Source organism: Schistocerca nitens, chromosome 8, assembly GCF_023898315.1.
Source record: "Schistocerca nitens isolate TAMUIC-IGC-003100 chromosome 8, iqSchNite1.1, whole genome shotgun sequence".
Classification (NCBI taxonomy): domain Eukaryota; kingdom Metazoa; phylum Arthropoda; class Insecta; order Orthoptera; family Acrididae; genus Schistocerca; species Schistocerca nitens.
In genome coordinates this window covers 368,412,263-368,435,298 of record NC_064621.1, presented here as the reverse complement: position 1 = coordinate 368,435,298, position 23,036 = coordinate 368,412,263, and positions in this window count along the sequence as shown.

Here is a 23,036-nt window from a genome sequence, read left to right as displayed (position 1 = left end):
CCCCAACATCGTGCAGCCCGCCTCCAGTGGTGTCGCGACAGGCGTGAATGGAGGGACGAATGGAGACGTGTCGTCTTCAGCGATGAGAGTCGCTTCTGCCTTGGTGCCAATGATGGTCGTGTTTGGCGCCGTGCAGGTGAGCGCCACAATCAGGACTGCATACGACCGAGGCACACAGGGCCAACACCCGGCATCATGGTGTGGGGAGCGATCTCCTACACTGGCCGTACACCACTGGTGATCGTCGAGGGGACACTGAATAGTGCACGGTACATCCAAACCGTCATCGAACCCATCGTTCTACCATTCCTAGACCGGCAATGGAACTTGCTGTTCCAACAGGACAATGCACGTCCGCATGTATCCCGTGCCACCCAACGTGCTCTAGAAGGTGTAAGTCAACTACCCTGGCCAGCAAGATCTCCGGATCTGTCCCCCATTGAGCATGTTTGGGACTGGATGAAGCGTCGTCTCACGCGGTCTGCACGTCCAGCACGAACGCTGGTCCAACTGAGGCGCCAGGTGGAAATGGCATGGCAAGCCGTTCCACAGGACTACATCCAGCATCTCTACGATCGTCTCCATGGGAGAATAGCAGCCTGCATTGCTGCGAAAGGTGGATATACACTGTACTAGTGCCGACATTGTGCATGCTCTGTTGCCTGTGTCTATGTGCCTGTGGTTCTGTCAGTGTGATCATGTGATGTATCTGACCCCAGGAATGTGTCAATAAAGTTTCCCCTTCCTGGGACAATGAATTCACGGTGTTCTTATTTCAATTTCCAGAAGTGTATATTACGCTGCTGGCCCTAAAGAATAAAAATTTTGATGATTTCTTGGCGTAGGTTTATTGGACCACAACGTCAAGAGCTCGGTACACATATACAGAGATATCACAATACAAATAGTTTGAACAACGATTTTAAGTTGTTTTGTTATTTTCACATAGGTCCTACACTCTTAATAAAGAAATTTTGATAATCAGGTGTACTGTAGCAAAAATAGAATATAGAAAACAAAATTCAACAGAGATTGGGAAGCATACACCTAGTGATTAAGTAGCCACAGATAAAACACTACATTTCATACATACCCTAGTATCTAGTATAAAACAAAAAAAGGGCTTGGTATATTTGATGATCTTCACGACACAATAATACAGGAGCACTTGCTGCAGTAAACGGTTTTGCTTCGAAGTAACTCTAGGGAAAACCAATTGGTTTACATCTACTTCTTTTTGCTGACCGCCACAGAATGGTTTATCCTTGATAGATATCCGATGTAAGTGGATAGATGTTAAACTGTGGTTGTAGCTATCAGCTTCCCACTCGCCTGACATTTTCGAAATCAGTGGGACCTTTTGACTACTCACTGGACTGCAGACTGAAAGGCACCAATCCTCTGCCTATTCTTCCTCGTCCAATTTCAGCATCCATAGCCCTTAACTGGAGGATGGTAGACTGATTCTCATTATAGGACCGCCGAAACGTTGGTTTCCATCGTCAACAGATCGATGTTTCACTGTATATCGATCCTACCTGGGCTAGGGACCATACAAAGGAGATTCTCTTAACTCTTCGTTTATTTGGCGATGAATCAAGTGTATTTTCCGTATTTGAATCTTAATTTTATTGTTGTGTTTTGGATTTTCAATAGAAGGCAATACAATTTTCCAGTCTGACACTGTCACCAGGTTCTGGAGCTCCGAATAACACTCAGATATGAGAATCTTTCGAATCGCAGTTGCTTCCGCAGTAAAAATTTTACATAATACTGGACAGACGAAATTGCTTAGGATATTTCAGCTTGGGTACAAAAATGGACATCCTACTGCTGAAGTCCCTTGATATCGAGATCAATCAGTATGCACCTCAACAAAGTGCGGCTAAATAAAGATGAATGTAAGTACAGAAATTTTAATTGTATAAGTCAAAGCAATTTTTCATAGAGCTGTAATAGTGTAAAGATTTGCCAATTGATATTCGAATCTAATTCCGAATGGCGTTAGCTCTCTCTTAGAATCCAGTTGTCCATTGTACACGTTGAGTCTGTTGCTATCACTAGTAAAAACAAAGGATCCGTATTTCCGATGTAAACGTTTGTCGTAGGAGGGTGGCCAGTCTGCTACTGTGCTGCTGACTCTTTTGGCAAAAAACGTTCTCGCCAAGTACTGAAGTCGAATGCTGAGCGGAGGTGCAACAGCTTCTACTAACAAGGCAGTCGTCGGAGTCGATCGCATTGCTGAAAGGCGTATCCGCAGGCGTCGGAATTGTACTATGTCAAGTTTATGAGGTGCAGCTGTAGCAGCAGAGCGATTTAAGATACATTCATAATCGATGATTAGGCGGACGAGAAACTTTTACGTGATGAAGAAAATGTTTTGGTTCACTCCCCACCAAGTTCCTGCAACATACCTCAGTGCGTTAGCTCTGTTTCCTGTTTTTTTTTTTTTTTTTTTTTTTTTGGTAACATGAAATATTCTATTAGACCATTTAAAGCGTGTGTCAAAAACATACCTAAAAATTTCGCTTTAGTGACTACGGGGATAGGGAGACATCCTGATGAAACACTTGAGCTAACTGAGCGTATCCTTCTGTGATCGAAGTGAACCACAGATTTCGCAGATGAAACTGTTACGCCGTTGGCATCATACCAGCGTAATAATGCATAAACGGTTGTGTCTGAAATTAGGCAAACAGACTCAAGATCTTTAAGTGTAGAAAAAAGGCATTAATCATATGCATACTGGACGGCTTTAACGCTTGGTGAAAAGCTGTTGTCCATATCTCATGTGTATTTTAAAAATAAAAGAGGGCTGAGAATTGATCCTTGAGGTACTCCTCCTGGCGTTGTACGAGGTATGAGATCTTTGTTTTGGAAACTTACATACGTAGTTCTGTTGTTCAGGAACGTTTGAGTGACAAATACAAAATCTTTGGGAATGCCCATATCGCTTAACTGTTATAGCAAAATCTTGATTTGAACGTTATTATATGGATTCTCCAAAAATGGCTCTGAGCACTATGGGACTCAACTGCTGTGGTCATAAGTCCCCTAGAACTTAGAACTACTTAAACCTAACTAACCTAAGGACAGCACACAACACCCAGCCATCACGAGGCAGAGAAAATCCCTGACCCCGCCGGGAATCGAACCCGGGAACCCGGGCGTGGGAAGCGAGAACGCTACCGCACGACCACGAGATGCGGGCATGGATTCTCCCCCCACCCCCATGAACCATGGACGTGCTGTTGGTGGGGAGGCTTGCATGCCTCAGCGATACAGACAGCCGTACTGTAGGTGCAAAATCAAATAGGGGTAACGCAGGGGTAGTTTTAATAACGATTAAAAAAATAGGAACACGGATAGGCTACTATGAACAACATATTGAACGCATTATTGTAGCCAAGACAGACGCAAAACTCACACCCACTATAGCAGTACAAGCTCCACAGATGATTAGGAGATTGAGAAAATGTATGATAAGATAAAAGACATTATTCAGATGGTTGAGGGAGTCAAAAATTTAATAGTCATCGAGGACTGCAATTCGATAGTAGGAAAAGGAAGAGAAGGAAAACTAGTAGGGAAATACGGACTGGGGGAAAGGCATAAAAGAGGACGCCGCTTGGTAGAATTTTGCATAATTTAATCTTAAATAACACTTGATTTAAGCATCATGAGAGAAGGTAGTATTCATGGGAGAGACCTGGAGACACAGGAAGGTTTCACATTGATTATTTAATGGATAGACAGAGATCTCGGAACCAGGTTTTAAATTGTAAGACACTTCCAGGGGAAAATGTGGACTCTGACCACAATTTATTGGTTTCAAACTGCAGATTGAAATTGAACAAACTGCAAAAAGACAGGAATTTGAAGAAATGGGACCTAGATAGTCTGAAAGAACCAGAGGTTGTAGAGGACTTCAGAGGGAGCATTAGGGAATGATTGACAAGAACAGGGGAAACGAATACAATAGACGAGGAATGGCTATTTTTGTAAGATGAAATAGAGAAGGCAGCAGAGGATCAAGTAGGTAAAAAGACGAGGGATAGTAGAAATCCTTGGGTAACACAAGAGATACTGAATTTAATCGAGGAAAGAAGAAAATATAAAAATGCAATAAATAATGCAAGCGAAAGGGAATACAAACGTCAAAAAAAAAGGAGATCGACAGGGAGTGATAAACGGCTAAGCACGAACGGGTAGAGGATAAGGCTGTAGAAGCATAAGTTACTAGGAGTAAGATAGATGTTGCCTACAGGAAAATTAAGGACACCAGGAGAAAAGAATATGAATATCAAGAGCTCAGAAGGGAAACCAGTCCTAAGCAAAGAAGGGAAAACAGAAAGGTGGAATTAGTATGTATAGGGGTTGTACAAGGGATATTAACTTGCGGGAAATGTTATAGAAAGGGAAGAGGATGCAGAGGAAGATGAGAAGGGAGATATGTTATTTAATTAAGGATTTGATAAACCACTGAAATACTTAAGCTAAACAAGTCCCCAGAAGTAAACAACATTGTGTTAGTTTTTTCTGCTGATAGCCTTGGAAGAAACAGCCATGAAAAACTCTTCCATCTGGTAAGTAAGATGTAGGAGACAGGCGAAATACCTCCAGGCTTCAAGAAGAATATAATAATCTGCAGAATATGTTTGGGTTTCGGAGGCAGTACGGTCCCTATGACTTCTCATAGAAGATATGTTAAGGAAAGGCAAACCTACGTTTATAGCATTTGTAGACATAGAGAAAGCTTCTGACACTGCTGACTGGAATAATCTCCTTCAAATTCTAAAGGTGGCTGGGGTAAAATACAGGGTGCGGGAAGCTATATACAATTTCTACAGAAACCAGATGACAGTTATAAGAGTCGAAGGGGACGAAAGGGAAGTAGTGATGAGAAGGGAATGAGACAGAGTTGTAGCTTTATGACCTGCAGCCTTTCACGTCTCTCTGAAAAAAAAACTATATCTGTTGCCGACTGCCCTTTCGTTAATTGTTGCTTTTATAAAAATTGTTTTTGCTCCTTCTGGTTTATTTAATTATTGTTAATTATTATTGGCGTAACAACGCATATATGGAAAGAGTGACGTGAAATTCTTTTAACAATGCTGTGCTTTTAATTGCTTTATCATCGTTACCTTTTTTAGCAAAATAAAATGATGGAAGTATTATTGTTCTGAATCTGGCCTACAATTTAAAGAACGATTTTTTAGTAACTGCAACTCATGCTAAGTATCAATATATCTTTCCTACTTCGTAATTATTCAAAGTTGAAATTAATGTCCTATGATCACTGATGTTACAGTTCGTACGATCGTTCACAAATACAAGTTTGCAGTGGATTTTATTTCTTACTAAAATGCTATTTCATACCACGGCTAGCCCAAGAACATGAGACTCTCATTAAAGAAAATTACGTATTCACTATAAAATTTAGCCGTGGTCAGAACGGAGCACAGCAAGTTTCCTATCAGATTCTTTAGGTACATAAAATTATTTGCACTGAAAATTATATCCTATCAGCAGCCCGCGTCAACCTGCAACACATCATAAAATCTGCTGATCTTCACTGCCAGCCTGGGAGCTAAAAGAAATAATATTATTTTTTACTATTATTTTACCGCTTCCTTGCGGTATACTCGACTATATTGTAAGTCGTTTAAATATGCCGCGGCAGCGGCTCTTCTTTCTCCACACAGCTCAGCTCCACAGATAATATTTTTATATGGCTGAAAAATATCTTAACAGGATGGGATAATAGGCAGGCACACTTTAACATTTAAGTAATACAAGTTTTCATTTAAACAACTCTATTTAAACATTTAAATATCTTAATAATTACAGACCTGTGTACATTCACGCGCAATGGCGTCCAATTCACAATCTCGACAAAAGAATGCTACCTTCGCGCTCTCTACGACAATAACAGGGGATCTTTCTCTCACAGCTTTCAGATTAAGAAGACAAAGACATTGCTTTACATCATGCCTTATATACAAATTCATTTGGTGATCTTTGTACAACATTTATCTTCTGTGTCGGTCTTATTACTCGCCGACACAGACGTTCTCAAAAATAAAAAATAAAGAAAATAATACATAATTTTACATAATGACACAATATGACACATCTAATATTTTAATTATTACATAATATCTTGTCTTTGTTTATTACAAGACGTTACACTGCCCCCTGGCAGCATTTGACTAACGATGAAAATGTTCGGCAATATGCTGCCACTAACGTCTGTCTTGTTTATGGTTTATTACTTTGGTTGGAACATTCACTTTACACTACTCAGTTCTTTTACACTGTAGGTTTAATTACACTTCGTATACTGTTCTTACACTTTGCGAGGTGACCGTCAACCTAGTCCCAGGGTCATTACATTTATTTGGCTCCCCCATTCGGGCTACGTGCGATCAGAAAACCTGGGAAAACTGCGCCGGAGCCATGGTCATCTCACGAAAAGTTTAGACTCTATTCAATGTCCACTTATAACAAAGGCTATTTGTGATAGCATGCTACACTTTTAGTCTCTTTGTTATCAATATACTACTTGTATTCTGGATTGTTATGAAAGTCACTTATTACACATTTTTACAATAGTATAATGAACCGTCTTTGCACTTACTCGCGACAATTGGTTTAAAATGTCTAGCATTCGTGCGAGTACCTTTCATTAACATGACGCAAACATATTAGATCGATACATCACTAAATCCATGAATATTGTGAGTTCGTGTTGGATAACAACAAAAAAAATGTTTATCACGTCATTGCGTGTCCATTAAACACCATTCATGTTAGCACATTATACATATAGTTAATAGTTCATTTGAATGACAACAATGTGGTATGGAGCTGGCGGCGCAAAGCAATTGTTGAGTAGCGTCGTCTGGAACGCCGCGTACCGACGGCCGCTGGGTTCGACGACCGGCTCTCAATAACAGTGAGGTCGTGCTAGCGTGGCGCCCAAGCAGTCGCGAACCGCGCTGAACCATTCGCTGTTGTCGGCGAGTGGCAGTGGTTTACCGCAACCGGCTGGATGGCGGCACGGCACTCGTCTCTGCTTCTCCGCATGGCTCCCCGTCGTGGCGCATGAAACAAACATTCCACACGGTGTACTGTCTTTAAGGACACAGATTACTAGCTGTGGAAGAAGAGGCAATTTGTTAAAAGCGTTTATTGTTCAGTAAGCCGTCGCTTCACTGGTATGCACAGGATGTTTTGGCGTGATAACAGGTTTTTTGTGGCATCGTGACACTGGTATTCAGAGTTCGTCACACGCACATTGTACTACACGTTTTCACTCACTTCCACGGTTGATGCACTGCCAGAGCGTCTTTCAACACGCGAAAATGGTTCGTTACACTCATACTACATGTCTCCGTTGAGCGATGTTTGTGTAAATCGTCTCCGAACGGATCAATAACTACTGTTTTTATACACTGTCTATTGTTCGTTGAGCGCTGCACTAGGACAGTCTATCACTCAACACTAGATTTATCGACGTATATATTGGTGCAGATACAACAGTCATTTTCTGTCCCTACTACACACAATATTCCGTCCTGTCCTTAAGTGTTTATGCACACAGTTTATTTTTAAACACCTTTTAACTGTTCTTTGCATAGTCACTCTGATTTACATAGCATTTATTTGTTTTCACTTTATCACAACATACTCTTCATATTGTTGCTAGGCGTATTTGGCCCTTTTGTAAATTTTTTTTAACGGTGTGTGAATTTTTTTTTTTTATACATATTTTTTTTTTTTTTTTTTTTTTTTTTTTTTTTTAGTGTAGCTTGCCTGATTATCACCCATCTATCAAACAGATTTTACCATGTGCATGACAGCTTGACTCGGGCATATTGTTCAATAAATACTTCGTTCAGCAATAACATTATTTTTAATGATTTTTCCTATATGACTACAGTGTAGGTTCTGCATTGTCTGACTTAACTCGCGTATCGCGTAATGAATATTCAAGGTCGTGTACCAAGTACACAGGCTTCAATTGAAGCATTGCTACATACAGAACGGAGTTTCCACGGAACGGGCTCGTTTTTAATTAGGTTCTGCTCCAGTGTCGTTCTCAAATCACTACTGGCAGCCAACATCACATTACATCATTGTTGCATATTGCAAAGTCAATGTCTGGCTAGTAAAGACTCTCTCTCTCAGGGTTTCTTATCCTAATACAATTACAGCAATTCCCTTACTCTATAAGATTGCATCATTGATTGCACTTACACACTACACATAGAAAATGGTTCAAGAAATTAATCCTTTATACAACAAGAAAATTGTTCATTTTTTAATAAGCACATAATATCTTAATGACTAATTGTCTGTAAACAAAATCTGTCCTGTGTAAGCTATTGCTCACTTTCTGGTTCCACTTCCTCCCAACTTCATTACACACAAATTTCTTTCTAAATACTAACACACTTATATTCTAAAACACAATTAAAATCTTCTTACACCTATTACTCTTTATATGTTATGTGTCACTGAATAAATAACTTCACGTCTTTACGTGGATATAATCCTTTGATCTTCCCCGTATGGGGATGTGCTAACGAATAGCTACTAATTCCCTCCTCGACCAAGGGATGGAGTAGGTTGCACGACAGTATGTATTATGGGGTATCACCTCTATGTGATAGTGGTACCCTTTGACTATTCCTGGACGGTCGGTAAATACCATAGTATATTCCGATAGCAGCTGCGTCAACTGTTGCTTTTGCATATCATTTAAACCTTCCGATTCGTGCACTTTAGTCTGAAATGCCTCAACATTTGTTTCGAAATTTTGATCCTCTAAGTTCGGGTAATAGAGGTCTGTTGCATGTGAAAAATCATCGATGTGTAGTACCCAAGGGTTCCTACCTTTGATATCGATTCGATTACAGCACGGCACAAGTACCTCCTTCGATTTCATCATAGATAATTCAATCCTTCTACCCCTATTAATTATGCTTAGTTTCCCCACGGAGAGGTCGATCAATGCGTCCCTCTCACGGAGAAAATCTACTCCCAGAATGCAGGCCACCTTCAATCCTTTAACCACGAGGAACGAGCTCACTATGGCTTCGCCCTCCTTATAAATCTCCACCTGCACCTGGTACTTAACTGATAGGCTCTGTGCACTAATGGCTCCAGACACCTTACAATTATTAACCGGGAAGGTCGTAATACTATGTCCCTTTCCCAGTGCTTTAAATAGCTCCATACTCATCACACTTACTGAGGCACCTGTGTCGATAATTATGTTTACTGCAACATCATTGATTCTAGCTTCAATAATAGCTTGCACATTTTCGTTATTATCCTTCTTACATTCATGCGATTCGTTCAGCAGATCTTTATCCATACTGACACCTTCGTTGTATCGCAGCATGCGTATCCCGGGTCTATTACTGTTATTACTCGAGTTGCTCTCACTCCATCCCTCGGCCGTCGATGGAGAGCATATCGAGGCCGATTCTAGTTTGTTGGATTAGTTACTTGGGAGGTACTTGGACGGCTATTGTCCGCGACCTCCACTATATGTACGTTCTGATTTGTAGGCCGCCACGGCTGCGCAATAGGCGCGTTTTGCGGTGGTGGTCTATTGTTGTCATACCGGTCACTAGCCTGTCGCTCTGGGCTTCTACACTGATTCTGTTGCCAATTTCGATTACTATCATTATAATTACTCTGCCACTGACCTCGCGCATTTTTCCAGCGGTTGGTCCCTGACATTCCGGATTCGTATCTGTCGTCAAATCGACGCTTTTTGTTATAATTTGGTTGTCCATACCCGTTTTGGCCTCTACCGTTACTACCATTTTGCGATTGTTCTTGTCGCTTGCTACCACCCCCACCATTTCTATGGTTGTGGTTCTGTGCACTACTGTTTCTGTCGTGATTACATCCCGACCCATTATTCCGCAAATGGTCGCACGCCGATTTTACATCTTCCTGTATCAAATCTATGGAATCTAGGACCGACAGGAAGTTTTCCATGTCGCTTTCTGGTACATGTATTAACTTCTCCTTGATCTGAATTGGTAAATGGGATTTGAGTAGTCTTATTATGTCTCTCGGTGATATAGGCTCGTCCCAGTAGCGTGTTTTGTTTATATATTTTTCAAAGTACCGCCTCAAATTCCCAAGACGGGGTGAGTACGGTTCGGGATTATATACCTCTTTTCTTAGTCGCTCTTGTATACACGGCGACCAATATTTCGATAAAAATGCCCTTTCAAACTGTTCGTATGTCTTGCAGCTGTCTGCTACTTCTGTAGCCCACAGTGCTGCGTCACCTTGAATGTACGACATTACGTATTGTATTTTCTGTGTTTCGTTCCATACACTGGGTAAAATATTTTTAAAGCTTTTTATAAATACCACTGGGTGTACTGATTTCCTTTCAGTAGTAAATGTTTGAAATTGTCTATTTTTAATTAAACTTTCTTCCACTAATATTTTTGAACTACATGGGTTCGCTGCTGGGACATATGCTGTGTGCTCCGAACCGGAGCTACAGCTCTTCGCATTATCGACTACAGATTCCCCATTGTTGTATCGCATATAAGTTTGTGCGTTGCCAAAACCATGGGCTGTTGGCGACAGAGGTTCCTGTTCCACTTGTTTCCTGCTTTGTGCTAAACCCTTCTCCAGATCGGATATCCGTTTGTTAACATTTACTTGCCACTGCGGAATATCCTCACTGAGTATTTGTTTAATGGTTTGCACATCGTTCTGTACCTGACTATTTACGGCGGTACTGAACGATTCTGAATCTCTATTTGCTATTGCTGCTTCTACTTTAGAATTAATATTCGTGTCAATCTCAGTCTCCTTCACTTCTAGCCATGAGTTAAATTCTGTTTCAATTTTATTTGCCTGTACATTCCACTTCTGCTCTACAAGCTGTGTGGAATCTATTTCTAGCTTTTCTACTCTGTTGGCTAAGACACCTATTTCATCTACCATGTTAGTGTTTGCTACTTGCAGGTGGGTGACCTGTTCAGTCAGCTCCTGCACGGCCTTAGGTATCGACTCGTAATTCTTTTTCATATCTGCTATCTCTTTTTTCATATTTTCTAACGATTGCACAAGTTGCTGGTCCCGCTCGGCTTGCCGGCGATCTCGCTCGGCTTGCTGGGCAAGTAAATTTTCTGCTAGCTTACGATCTCGCTCAGCTTGCCGGCGATCTCGCTCAACTTGCTGTTGCGCAAATTTTGCCTGGTAATCTAGCACACGCTCTAATATATTCTGAATTGAATACCCACCAGGCAGATTACCACTCTCTGGTTCCTGCTTTTCTGGTGGTGGTACAATTTCTTTATCTACATCAACTTGATGACTAGTGGGCGGTGGCACTACTTCCTGTGGCCCTGCCCCCACATTTTCGCCAGTTATATCTTCAAAGAGCGTACTAGTACTACTTGAGGCACCCGGTTCCACATTTCCTTCACTAGCTAATTGTTGTTCTTCAGTATCCATATTGCTTGGACGTTGACTACGCAACTTAACCATATTCCTAAATTGCTTACTAAAACACAAAATCTAACAGTTTTTCCCCTTGCACACAAAATACATCACTTTATATACACTACACTGCACACTAAAAATTACTATCTACATCAACTTTGTCCTGTCACAAATACTAACATCAAACTACGTACAGTATGCACACCACTAGCGATATGAGATTACTTCACTGGAGCTCAACTTCTACAAACAGGACAACTACACTGTAGTCTTACCTTTAGTTTCTATTATCTCGGGGTCCGGCTGCCCCCGGATTACGTAGTCGTTAGAGCTTCTCAGTACAATCAGGATCGTCTTCTCAAACTCGCTTGCAGTAGTACGTTTTGTCATGTAAGAGTGTTTGAACATTCATTAATACATAGCATAGATCATGATATACATACATTTAACACTAAATACATATACATATACACCTACATAACAATAGACACTGAAAGAAAATACATAAAATTTTATAATTGTGGCCACTGCAAATTCGGGCCCCGCGTTGGGCGCCAGTTTCACGTCTCTCTGAAAAAAAAAACTATATCTGTTGCCGACTGCCCTTTCGTTAATTGTTGCTTTTATAAAAATTGTTTTTGCTCCTTCTGGTTTATTTAATTATTTTTAATTATTATTGGCGTAACAACGCATATATGGAAAGAGTGACGTGAAATTCTTTTAACAATGCTGTGCTTTTAATTGCTTTATCATCGTTACCTTTTTTAGCAAAATAAAATGATGGAAGTATTATTGTTCTGAATCTGGCCTACAATTTAAAGAACGATTTTTTAGTAACTGCAACTCATGCTAAGTATCAATATATCTTTCCTACTTCGTAATTATTCAAAGTTGAAATTAATGTCCTATGATCACTGATGTTACAGTTCGTACGATCGTTCACAAATACAAGTTTGCAGTGGATTTTATTTCTTACTAAAATGCTATTTCATACCACGGCTAGCCCAAGAACATGAGACTCTCATTAAAGAAAATTACGTATTCACTATAAAATTTAGCCGTGGTCAGAACGGAGCACAGCAAGTTTCCTATCAGATTCTTTAGGTACATAAAATTATTTGCACTGAAAATTATATCCTATCAGCAGCCCGCGTCAACCTGCAACACATCATAAAATCTGCTGATCTTCACTGCCAGCCTGGGAGCTAAAAGAAATAATATTATTTTTTACTATTATTTTACCGCTTCCTTGCGGTATACTCGACTATATTGTAAGTCGTTTAAATATGCCGCGGCAGCGGCTCTTCTTTCTCCACACAGCTCAGCTCCACAGATAATATTTTTATATGGCTGAAAAATATCTTAACAGGATGGGATAATAGGCAGGCACACTTTAACATTTAAGTAATACAAGTTTTCATTTAAACAACTCTATTTAAACATTTAAATATCTTAATAATTACAGACCTGTGTACATTCACGCGCAATGGCGTCCAATTCACAATCTCGACAAAAGAATGCTACCTTCGCGCTCTCTACGACAATAACAGGGGATCTTTCTCTCACAGCTTTCAGATTAAGAAGACAAAGACATTGCTTTACATCATGCCTTATATACAAATTCATTTGGTGATCTTTGTACAACATTTATCTTCTGTGTCGGTCTTATTACTCGCCGACACAGACGTTCTCAAAAATAAAAAATAAAGAAAATAATACATAATTTTACATAATGACACAATATGACACATCTAATATTTTAATTATTACATAATATCTTGTCTTTGTTTATTACAAGACGTTACAAGCCGTCTAGAAGAACAAAATTAGAAGTATATATTAATACCTTCAGCTTCTGACGGGCGTTGATATATATATATATATATATATATATATATATATATATATATATATATATATACAGGGGACAGGTGAAAATTTATGACGTGACCGGGACTCGAACCCGGGATCTCCTGCTCACATGGCAGACGCTCTATCCGTCTTTATTTTTTTGTTTCATTTTGTCCGTTACAGTTCGTTATAATTGTTCGTTTCGGACGTCCCTTGACGCTCGTTGAAGTTCGTTGTTGAGCCATTCACTCGGTTTTCTTATTACAGAGGGCAGATAACCCTCTGACCGAACACGCTGAGCTACCGTGACGGCATCCATCTGAGCCACTTAACGGCACGGAGGATAGTAAGACTGCAAGGACTATCTGGCCCACGCCGGGGCACACATTTTCACCTGTCCCTGTTGATATACAGGGTGAAGCGAAATTAGCGCACTCGGGCAACACTGTAATCATATGTATAGTAACTACCCTTGTCACCTCATAGTAATTCTGCTGTACAATTAGTGCAGTGGATGCAGTTTTGGGTTAGCACGCAGGAGGTCGAGGGTTCGATACTGGGTTGGGGCGCACTTTTTTTATTTGCTAATTTTATTCTGAGGTTTCATACTGTAATACACACCGTTTCTTAGTTCACGTGTATCTTAAATTAACAACATTTTGTAACGATGAACATTACAAATACGTGGTTAGACAGATAAGAAACAGACAGTTGAAAGAAATGACCTGTCATAGGACAGAATAACTACAAAAAAATTATTAGTTTCGAGAGGCTAAAGATGATAGCACAGTGCAATAACACACTTACTTGTCATTTCTACTACATGTAATTTGAGCGATCATACGTCGCACATTAGCAACCAGTGACTATAATAATGTCCATATTAATGACCGCATGATCTTCACAACATAATACGTTGTCCTCAGAAAAATAGATGCTCAAAGCGACCGCCCTGCACGTCCAAACATTGTGCAACCCGCCAGATCACACAGCTCTGGATCCTTCGCAGCAAAACTGCATCCACAGCAACAAAAGCAGCATGAATACTTGCTACCAATTCATCCACATTCGTCGGTGGAGTAGAGTATATGTGCTTCTTCAGGTGTCCCCACAGGAAGAAATCCAGGGTATTTAGGTCAGGTGAAAGAGGTGGCCGTACAATTGGACCTCCACTTCCTAGCCATTTCCTAGAAATAGTGTATCCAAATACTGTCGCACAATAATTCCAGAGTGTGGAGGTGCACCATCATGTCGGAAACATATCTCCTGCCGAACATGTAGTGGAACATCTTCCAGTACGTCAGGCAGATAGTTTGAGAGAAATGTATGATACTTTCGAGCAGTCAACCGGCCAGGCAGCATGTAGGGCCCCAACCACCCATCGCTCAATATTCCGGCCCAGACGTTGATACCAAAGCAAACTTGATAGCAACGGTCGTGGGTGACGTGCGGGTTAACCTCACACCAATGGCGGGCATTGTGCATATTGAAGACACCCTCACGAGTAAATGCTGCTTCATCCAACCGTATTTACAGTGTTCACGATGTCATCGTTTGCTAGCTGTTGTTGTTGGAACTATTCGCAGAATTGCATCCGCTGATGGCAATCTGCAGAATGAAGGTGTTGCATGAAAGCACAATGATAAGGGTGCTGCCCATGGTAGTGCCGCGCGTTAACGACCTTGCATTGCGAGACACGTGGCTGACTTGCTACACTACGTGTACTTCACTGAGGTTCTTGGTGTATGGCCTCCAGAATACCTTCCTCTGTAGCTGTACTACGGCGAGTCTGTGGAAGACCTCTGTCACGCGATTGTGGAAGAAGAGATCCTGACTCCCGAAGGTGCAGCTCCAGATGACGAAACCCATATTTATCTGAATGGCGTCGACAAGGATATCTAGCAGCATATTCACGAGTTGGAACACCAGCCCAGTCATCAGATGCACAAAGGAACAGAAACGCATCCACATATTCATCGTTTGTGCATGCCATACGTCTGCCACACCGGTTTTGCAATGAAAAAATTAGATACGTGTACGCATGGACATTGGAGTCTGTCACGGGCGCGTTACTCCGCTCGAAACTAGTCCCTGTCTGGTGGACAGCGCATGCAGTATGAACACGCCGTCAGTCCTGCACGCTGTTACACCTAACATGCATTACCCTTCTGACAGATATTGTTCTGCATGATTCATCCCAACACTGCTAATTGTGAAATGTTCAGTTGCGAATTACACCCTACGGTAATAGATGTGATATTTCAAAAATCTCATCGATAATAATAATAATAATAATAATAATAATAATAATGCATTGACATACGTACTGAACAGCATGCGTTTACCAGACTCAATGTTGAAAGTCATAATTAATGGGACCCTGGTGATAACACATACAAGTAGTAACTGAGTTTGGACGTTATTTTCAAAGCATTTTGCTAGTCGTACTGGCCGTAACGAAATGTAATCGACCTCAAGGAGGCAAGAATAATAATTGGTACCTTTGGAGAAGGGTGGAAAGAAAACAGGTTTTGCATCTAGCAGATGAAGTGGTGCCAATAAATTCACGCCCAGACGTGAAAAGGGCTTCTTTTAAAGCTGACCACTCTTCCATTTCTATGATTGTAGTATGTAAGTGCAAATGTTTTCTAGAGGACCCGCTGCAATCGCTGTTGACTATTAAGATGCCAGATACCTTACCACCTGGACTACATATACCAAATAAAAACATATACCTCAACCCTGAATCGAACCCTCGACCTCCAGCAAGCTAACCCAAAACTCTATCCACTGCAGAAACTGTACAGCACAAGTAAGATGAGCTGGCAGAGGCAGCTACCGTACATGTGGATACAGTGTTGGTAGACGCCCTCGTTCTGGCAAAACAGTTCTGGCAAAATAGTTCTGGTAAAACCGACCATGACCATCTTCTGTGCGGATGCAAGCATATTACCCGAACTCTTACGGGGCTTGGTAAGAATGTCTTCCACGAGTAATGAGTGTGTTGGGTTGGGACACTACGAATGTACTGTGTGGACATATAAGGTGATAATGTGGGTTTCGCGGGAGGCGTCGGCGAAATAGTCCTTACAGTCGCAGTATCCCCTGTATCCTCGGTTACTCAGCTGGCTAGACCGTCTGCCATGTAAGCACGACATCTCGGGTTCGAGTCCCAGTCGGGGCACACATTTTCACCTGTCCCCGTTGATGGTGTAAGACGTCCATGACTAAGGAATTTATTACTAGCGCACTCTAGCAGATGTAATTTCGATGGATTGCTCACACGCTGCCTGCGATTTGTAAGCTATAAGAGAATCTCAGACCAGAGAGCAGTGTTGTATGCAGTAGGAACTGTGTGGCAGTAGGAGTAAGTAGCAGCTAGCAGTCTGGTGTATGAAGTTGGCTGGGCCGGTCGTGGGGAGCGATGGCGGTGCCTGAGCGTTGTAGTATAAGGTGAAAGCAGCCTCGCGCATATGTACTATTGTTATATCAAGTCTCATGTAAATGTTTTTGAACAATCTCTTAATAATAATCTTTCTCATAAAAATTAACTATTGACTTTTTTTAAAGAATTTACTAATTTCTCCAATCCATATATTTTTTACTGTTAGGAGGTGACAATGGATATCAACGCCCGTTAGCACGGGAAGGTATTAATATGTGATTCGAATTCCGAGTTGTAGCCTGTGTCCTGTTTTATTCAATTCGCACATTGAGCAAGCAGTAAAGGAAACAAAAGAAAAATTTGGAGTAGGAATGGAAATCCAGAGAGAATCAATAAAAACTTTGAGGTTTGCTGTTGACACTGCAGTTCTGTAAGAGACAGCAGAGGTCTTGGAAGAGCAGTTGAACGCAATGGACGGTATCTTGAAAGGAGGATATAAGATGAACATCAACAAAAGCAAGACGAGGTTAATGGAACGTAGTCCAATTAAACCAGGTAATGGTGACGGGATAAGATTAGGAAATGAGACATTTAAGACAGTAGGTGAGGTATGCTATTTCGGCAGCAAAATAACTGATGATGGTCGAAGTACGGAGGATATAAACTGTAGACTGGCAATGTCAAGAAAAGCATTTCTGAAGAAGAGAAATTTGTTAACATCGAGTATAGATTTTAGAGACAGGAAGTCCTTTCTGGAAGAGTTTGTGTGGAGTGTATACATGTATGGAAGTGAAAAATTGACGATAAACAGGTTAGACCGGAAGAGAATAGAAACTTTTGAAATGTGGCTCTAAAGAAGAATGCTTAAGATTAAATGGTTAGATCACATAACTAAAGAGGAGGTAATATATAGAACTGAGAAGAAGAGAAATTTGTGATACAACCTAACTAAAAGAAAAGATCGGTTGGAAGGACACATTTTAAGGCATAAAGGGATCCCCAATTTAGTACTAGAGGGAAGCTTGAGGAGTAAAAATTGTAGGTAGAGAACAAGAGATTCAGAAGGATGTATGTTGCACTAGTTACTCGGAGATCAAGCTTACACAGGATACAGTCTTTAGATTGAAGACCACAACAACAACAACAACACATACCCATTCTTAACGGCAACAAACGCTGCTGCAAGAAGTTTCCTATTGTTGAATGCCCAGAGAAGTTCGTACTGAAGACTGGAAATAATGTCTAGGGTTTCTTTGCCCTAGCGATATCCAAACTGATTTTCTGGGAGCATATTCTAGCATTCCAGTCGCCACTTTAAACGGGCGAAGCTGATGGTACTCTTTTATCGACTTTGTTTACACAGTTCTGTCCATAACGACTATTCTTGATGTATTTCTGTTCTTTCTGTACCACAGTGAAGATCAGTCAGTAAAATAATATTGTCTTGTTCAGGATGGAAATTCCCACTGTTGTTTCGTCTTATTTGTTTTTAAAATTTGGATTTTTTTGAAATCTGCTTTATGCAGTACACTATTCCTTTTTCATTCCCCCAGACAAGTTTCAAAGCCTATGTGTCTTCTATGGATCAAATTTATTTCTTTATAGCATAGTACAAAGTGTGTAATGGTATATCTATTGTAGGCCTAAAATCATAAAACGTGTTTTTTTGTTTCGTTTGTTCCATTGCTCACCTGATAGTGGAAATGCATATGTGTCCTTTTTTGTCGTTTTGACAGCATGCGACCTGCAAAGTAGTCATGAAGAAATACTCAGCATTTCTGAAGCCTCTTTTTCGTGGGTACTGGTTTCTTTAATTACTGTGCTTACTTTTCCGGTCCTGTTTCCTGTATCCAGTAGTTATCGCTTTGTACCGCTATTGAGTACAATGTTTTCACATCGGTTTTATGTAATTTCTCTCTTACATTTACTTCACACTTATTTTCCACAAATTTGAGCACACATATCTGTCTTCATATTCATTGTGTTGTCACTGGTCAGTTGTTCATCGTCTGCCTTGTGCATAGCTTGGCGCTAATTTTGGATGTTTCGCTATAACTATTGTGGTGAATCTGTTGGGTGAGAGCCGGCCGCGGTGGTCTAGCGGTTCTAGGCACGCAGTCCGGAACCGCGCGACTGCTACGGTCGCAGTTTCGAATCCTGCCTCGGGCATGGATGTGTGTGATGTCCTTAGGTTAGTTAGGTTTAAGTAGTTCTAAGTTCTAGGGGACTGATGACCACAGATGTTAAGTCCCATAGTGCTCAGAGTCATTTGAACCTTTTTTTTTTTTTTTTTTTTGCGTGAGAACTTACGCGTAAAAAGTGAGACAGGAAGAGAGAGCTGGAAAGAAGTGTGGGGTGGATTGCGATTCAGAAAACATGTTTTTAAGATGAATAAAAATCTCTCGGTGTACATGCCGCGTCATTTCAGGATAAAACTCCAAGCTTTCGGACACTACCTCCATGGTCGTCGTCAGGGTCACTACGCGCCATATCGCTGTTGCTATGACGTATTCCAGCCAATCAGAAGCCGTCCTTGGCATATAAAAGTGGGAACCTCGCTAGTTCACGACAGTCGGTTTTATCCCTGACGACGGCCATGGAGGTAGTGGTCGAAAGCTTGGGGTTTTATCCTGAATTGACGCGGCATGTACACCGAGAGATTTTTATTCAAGAAATACGTCGCGAAAGACTTCGTAGCCATGTTTTACAGATGTTTGAGATTGTTTAATTAGTATGTTGGATGTGAGAAAGTGTCTTTGTGTAGGTAACTACATGTTGCAGAGAGTGTTTTTTGCATTGTTTTATTTCCATTCAGGACTTACTTTATTTGTATCACCTCTTTTGGACGTAATAGTTCTCCTCTATTGCCAGTTTTTGATAGATACTATTACTTCTCTGAGGATATTGAGAGCAGTATCTATGTTGTTTTGGTGTGTGGTTTTCTTGTATGAGGTGATATGCAAAAGCGTAGAAGTGGAGTGTGTACTGTCACTTTTAAAGGCTCTGAAGTGTTCACAACACCTCTTTTTGCAATTTCTGCATGTTTGGCATATGCAGACAGACTGGGCTGGCGCTGAGCACTATGGGACTTAACATCTATGGTCATCAGTCCCCTAGAACTTAGAACTACTTAAACCTAACTAACCTAAGGACATCACACAACACCCAGTCATCACGAGGCAGAGAAAATCCCTGACCCCAGACTGACTGGTATAAGCTACAATTTAATTGATAGTTTACAGCTTTGGAGAATTTGTCTGTGGAGATGTTCTTAGTGTTTCGATTTTTCTACACTACGTAGCGTATGCGGAATGATATAAGGCAAGCAATGAAGAAGTGAGCAGTGACAACAACATAGCTACACTCAATGAATATGGCTAGAGTAATGTCTATCTAAATCACATTTCGTCGACCATATGTGTGAAGTAAATGTGAGAGTGAAATTACGTGAAAAACTGTGAGAAATCAGTGCACTCAACGGCAGTAGGAAGAGATATCTATCAGAGATACACAAGAGGACGGAAAATGTAAATACAGTAACATACAAAACCACTACCCAATGAAAAAGTAGATTGCAAAAATTGAAACGTCCCCTTTGAAAAATTTTGAATTATTGTGCTGGTAAACCTCTTACGTTATTTGATTTTCAAATAGCTGAGCAAAACTGAACGTACTCAGACATTTCCCCCTTTAATTATTCTGATCATCACTAAACTGACACACAATATTTTTAGCGCAACGCAATCTGACTTTCAATAACCCCTACAAAAGAATGTCCCTGACTAACAGTAACCTATACGTTTCATGAATCACTTACCTCACAAAAATCTTCGTTACTCGAACTACTGCAATACAGCGAGCGCCAATACTGCCAGCTAAATAAAAGACTCTAACTACTGAAGGCAGTAACTACTGATAGGCATCGTTAGCAAATGAAAAATTTTGATAAATTTTATAGATTTATTTTATGTATTTACCTTAATAACTATATATATATATATATATATATATATATATATATATATATATATATATTTTCTGGCGGACACATGTCCAGATCGCCCGCTTATAGTTACCTCTCAAAACTCTAGCATCTCTCCCCCCACATTCACCACTGTTGGTGGCTCACCGCCAACTGCGCAACGCTACGCGCTGTTCCCATCCAACGGCCCAACACTACACAAGCGAATTTTCCAACAATGAGTCCAACAAGCCACAGACTGCACATAGCCCAGTCAGTAATTTTCATGCAGAGCGCTAATTGGCGTTACCAACATAAAACCCTAAACAGCCTACTTAGAAAATGCACAATACTTCTTCATGACTCCTTTGCTGTTGACATGCTGTCATAATGAGAAAAAAGGGCACAACAATAGACCTGAAAAAAATGTGTGTTTACTAGCAATGTAATTTTCAGATGAGAAATGGGAATAAACGAAACAAAATTCACATGTTATAATTTCTAGGTCTGTAATAGAGAAACAATTATAAACTTTGTATTGTATTTTACAAATATAAATTCGACCTACAGAAGATGACACGTAAGTATCGATACATGTGCGAGTGAATAAAAGAGAAATGGTGTTTTGTATAGGGCTGATTTAAAACACCAAAGCAAAGGAAAGAAGATATTTCACACCATGAAAATGTTCCTTACTTCACACAACATTAAATTTCCCGTAGTGAATTCGCTGTGCCGGCCGCGGTGGCCGAGCCGTTCTAGGCGCTAAAGTCTGAAACCGCACGACCGCTACGGTCGCAGGTTCGAATCCTGCGTCGGGCATGGATGTGTGTGATGTCCTTAAGTTAGTTAGGTTTAAGTAGTTCTAAGCTCTAGCGGACTGATGATCTTCGAAGTTAAGTCCCATAGTGCTCAGAGCCATTTGAACCATTTTTGAATTCGCTGTGCGTTATACCAATAGTGCAACAAGTGGACGTCACACGGAAAGTATCGTCGTCTTCGGATAGTCCTTCACAAAGGTGTTACATCGATCGCGTTACTACAAAAGTGTGCTCCGATGCAAGTGAAAACAAATTTAAATCAGATAGCGAGACATGAAGAGGCGCCTCGGATTACAGTACTCCATACATCCAGCCAGCCAGCCCGTCTGATAGACCGCCAGTGTTACTGGGCGCCGCTGACAGCGAAACAACGAAAATACCTCCCTAATCTGCTTGCAGGGTACATTGTTTTTTGAACGTGTTGCACTGCGAAGGACGATCTTGTAAAAGGAGAAAAAAACAACGAAAGGAAACACTTTTCTTCGAAGTCTGTAATAATAGCAGTGAGTCTTCTTGTGTGTGTGTGTGTGTGTGTGTGTGTGTAGAGTGCTATGAGAGCTGAGTGAGATCGTATCAGCACAGAGCCGCTAATAAAATTTTATGCGGTATCGGGTTTACATTTCCCTCTAAATTACTCTCATAAATAATAATAAAGCGGAATGAGCATAATAAAGTCCCATTGTTCGGGGCCCGGATCCACGTAACTAGGTGGGGCCTCGCGGGACCTCGGCCGCTCGTGCTGGCCTCATCCCCGCGTGTTCCCAGTTCGCGCGCCACCCATTGTCATCTCGTGCTCTCTCACTTTCGTACTCGCTCCTCGGAAACTTTCGAGCTCCTCGCTGAAGATGGAGCGGCGGCGCAGGACCGAAACCTCCCGCCGCCGCACTATTTCCAGAAAGAGCTTTCCGATAACGCGTGACGTAGGCATTCCACGTGAATACGGAGAGCAATTTTAGGGGCCGTAATCAGATCAGCAGAGGCACCACAGCGCGCAGCGGTACGTTACTGTATACTGGCTGTATGGGCCCGCCTGCCATTGTCTTAGCTCTTTCTCGTAACGAGCTAATAGCAGCCGCGCAGGGTGATGGAGGAGAGGGGGGGGGGGCGAGCGGAAGAGGGGCTGCTAGAAGATAAGCGCCAATTGGCCGCGTCCAGAGCGAGCGTTCTTCCAACCTTCAACAGCGTCTGCTTCTGACTGAGGGCGCTCACTCTCAAACACACACGAAAAAAATAATCCTGGGGTCATCTAACCCTTCGTCTTGCAAGTGTCGGAGAGGTTTCCTTTACTTACACGTAGAGTTGTAAAGCTATCGCAATGTACAGTATACTACCATAGGTAAGCGTAGACTACTACGGTAGTTTTCCTAGTAGCTTTGGAGTGTTAAGGTCGCACCCGTGTTACCAGTACGTTAGGTTTTTTTGCGTATCTATCGGGCGTTACCTCATAATGATCGCTTTCTTTACGTATGCGATCAGTGTCTTACTATAATCCACTAAAAACCGTGTAAGGTAACGCATCATGTTG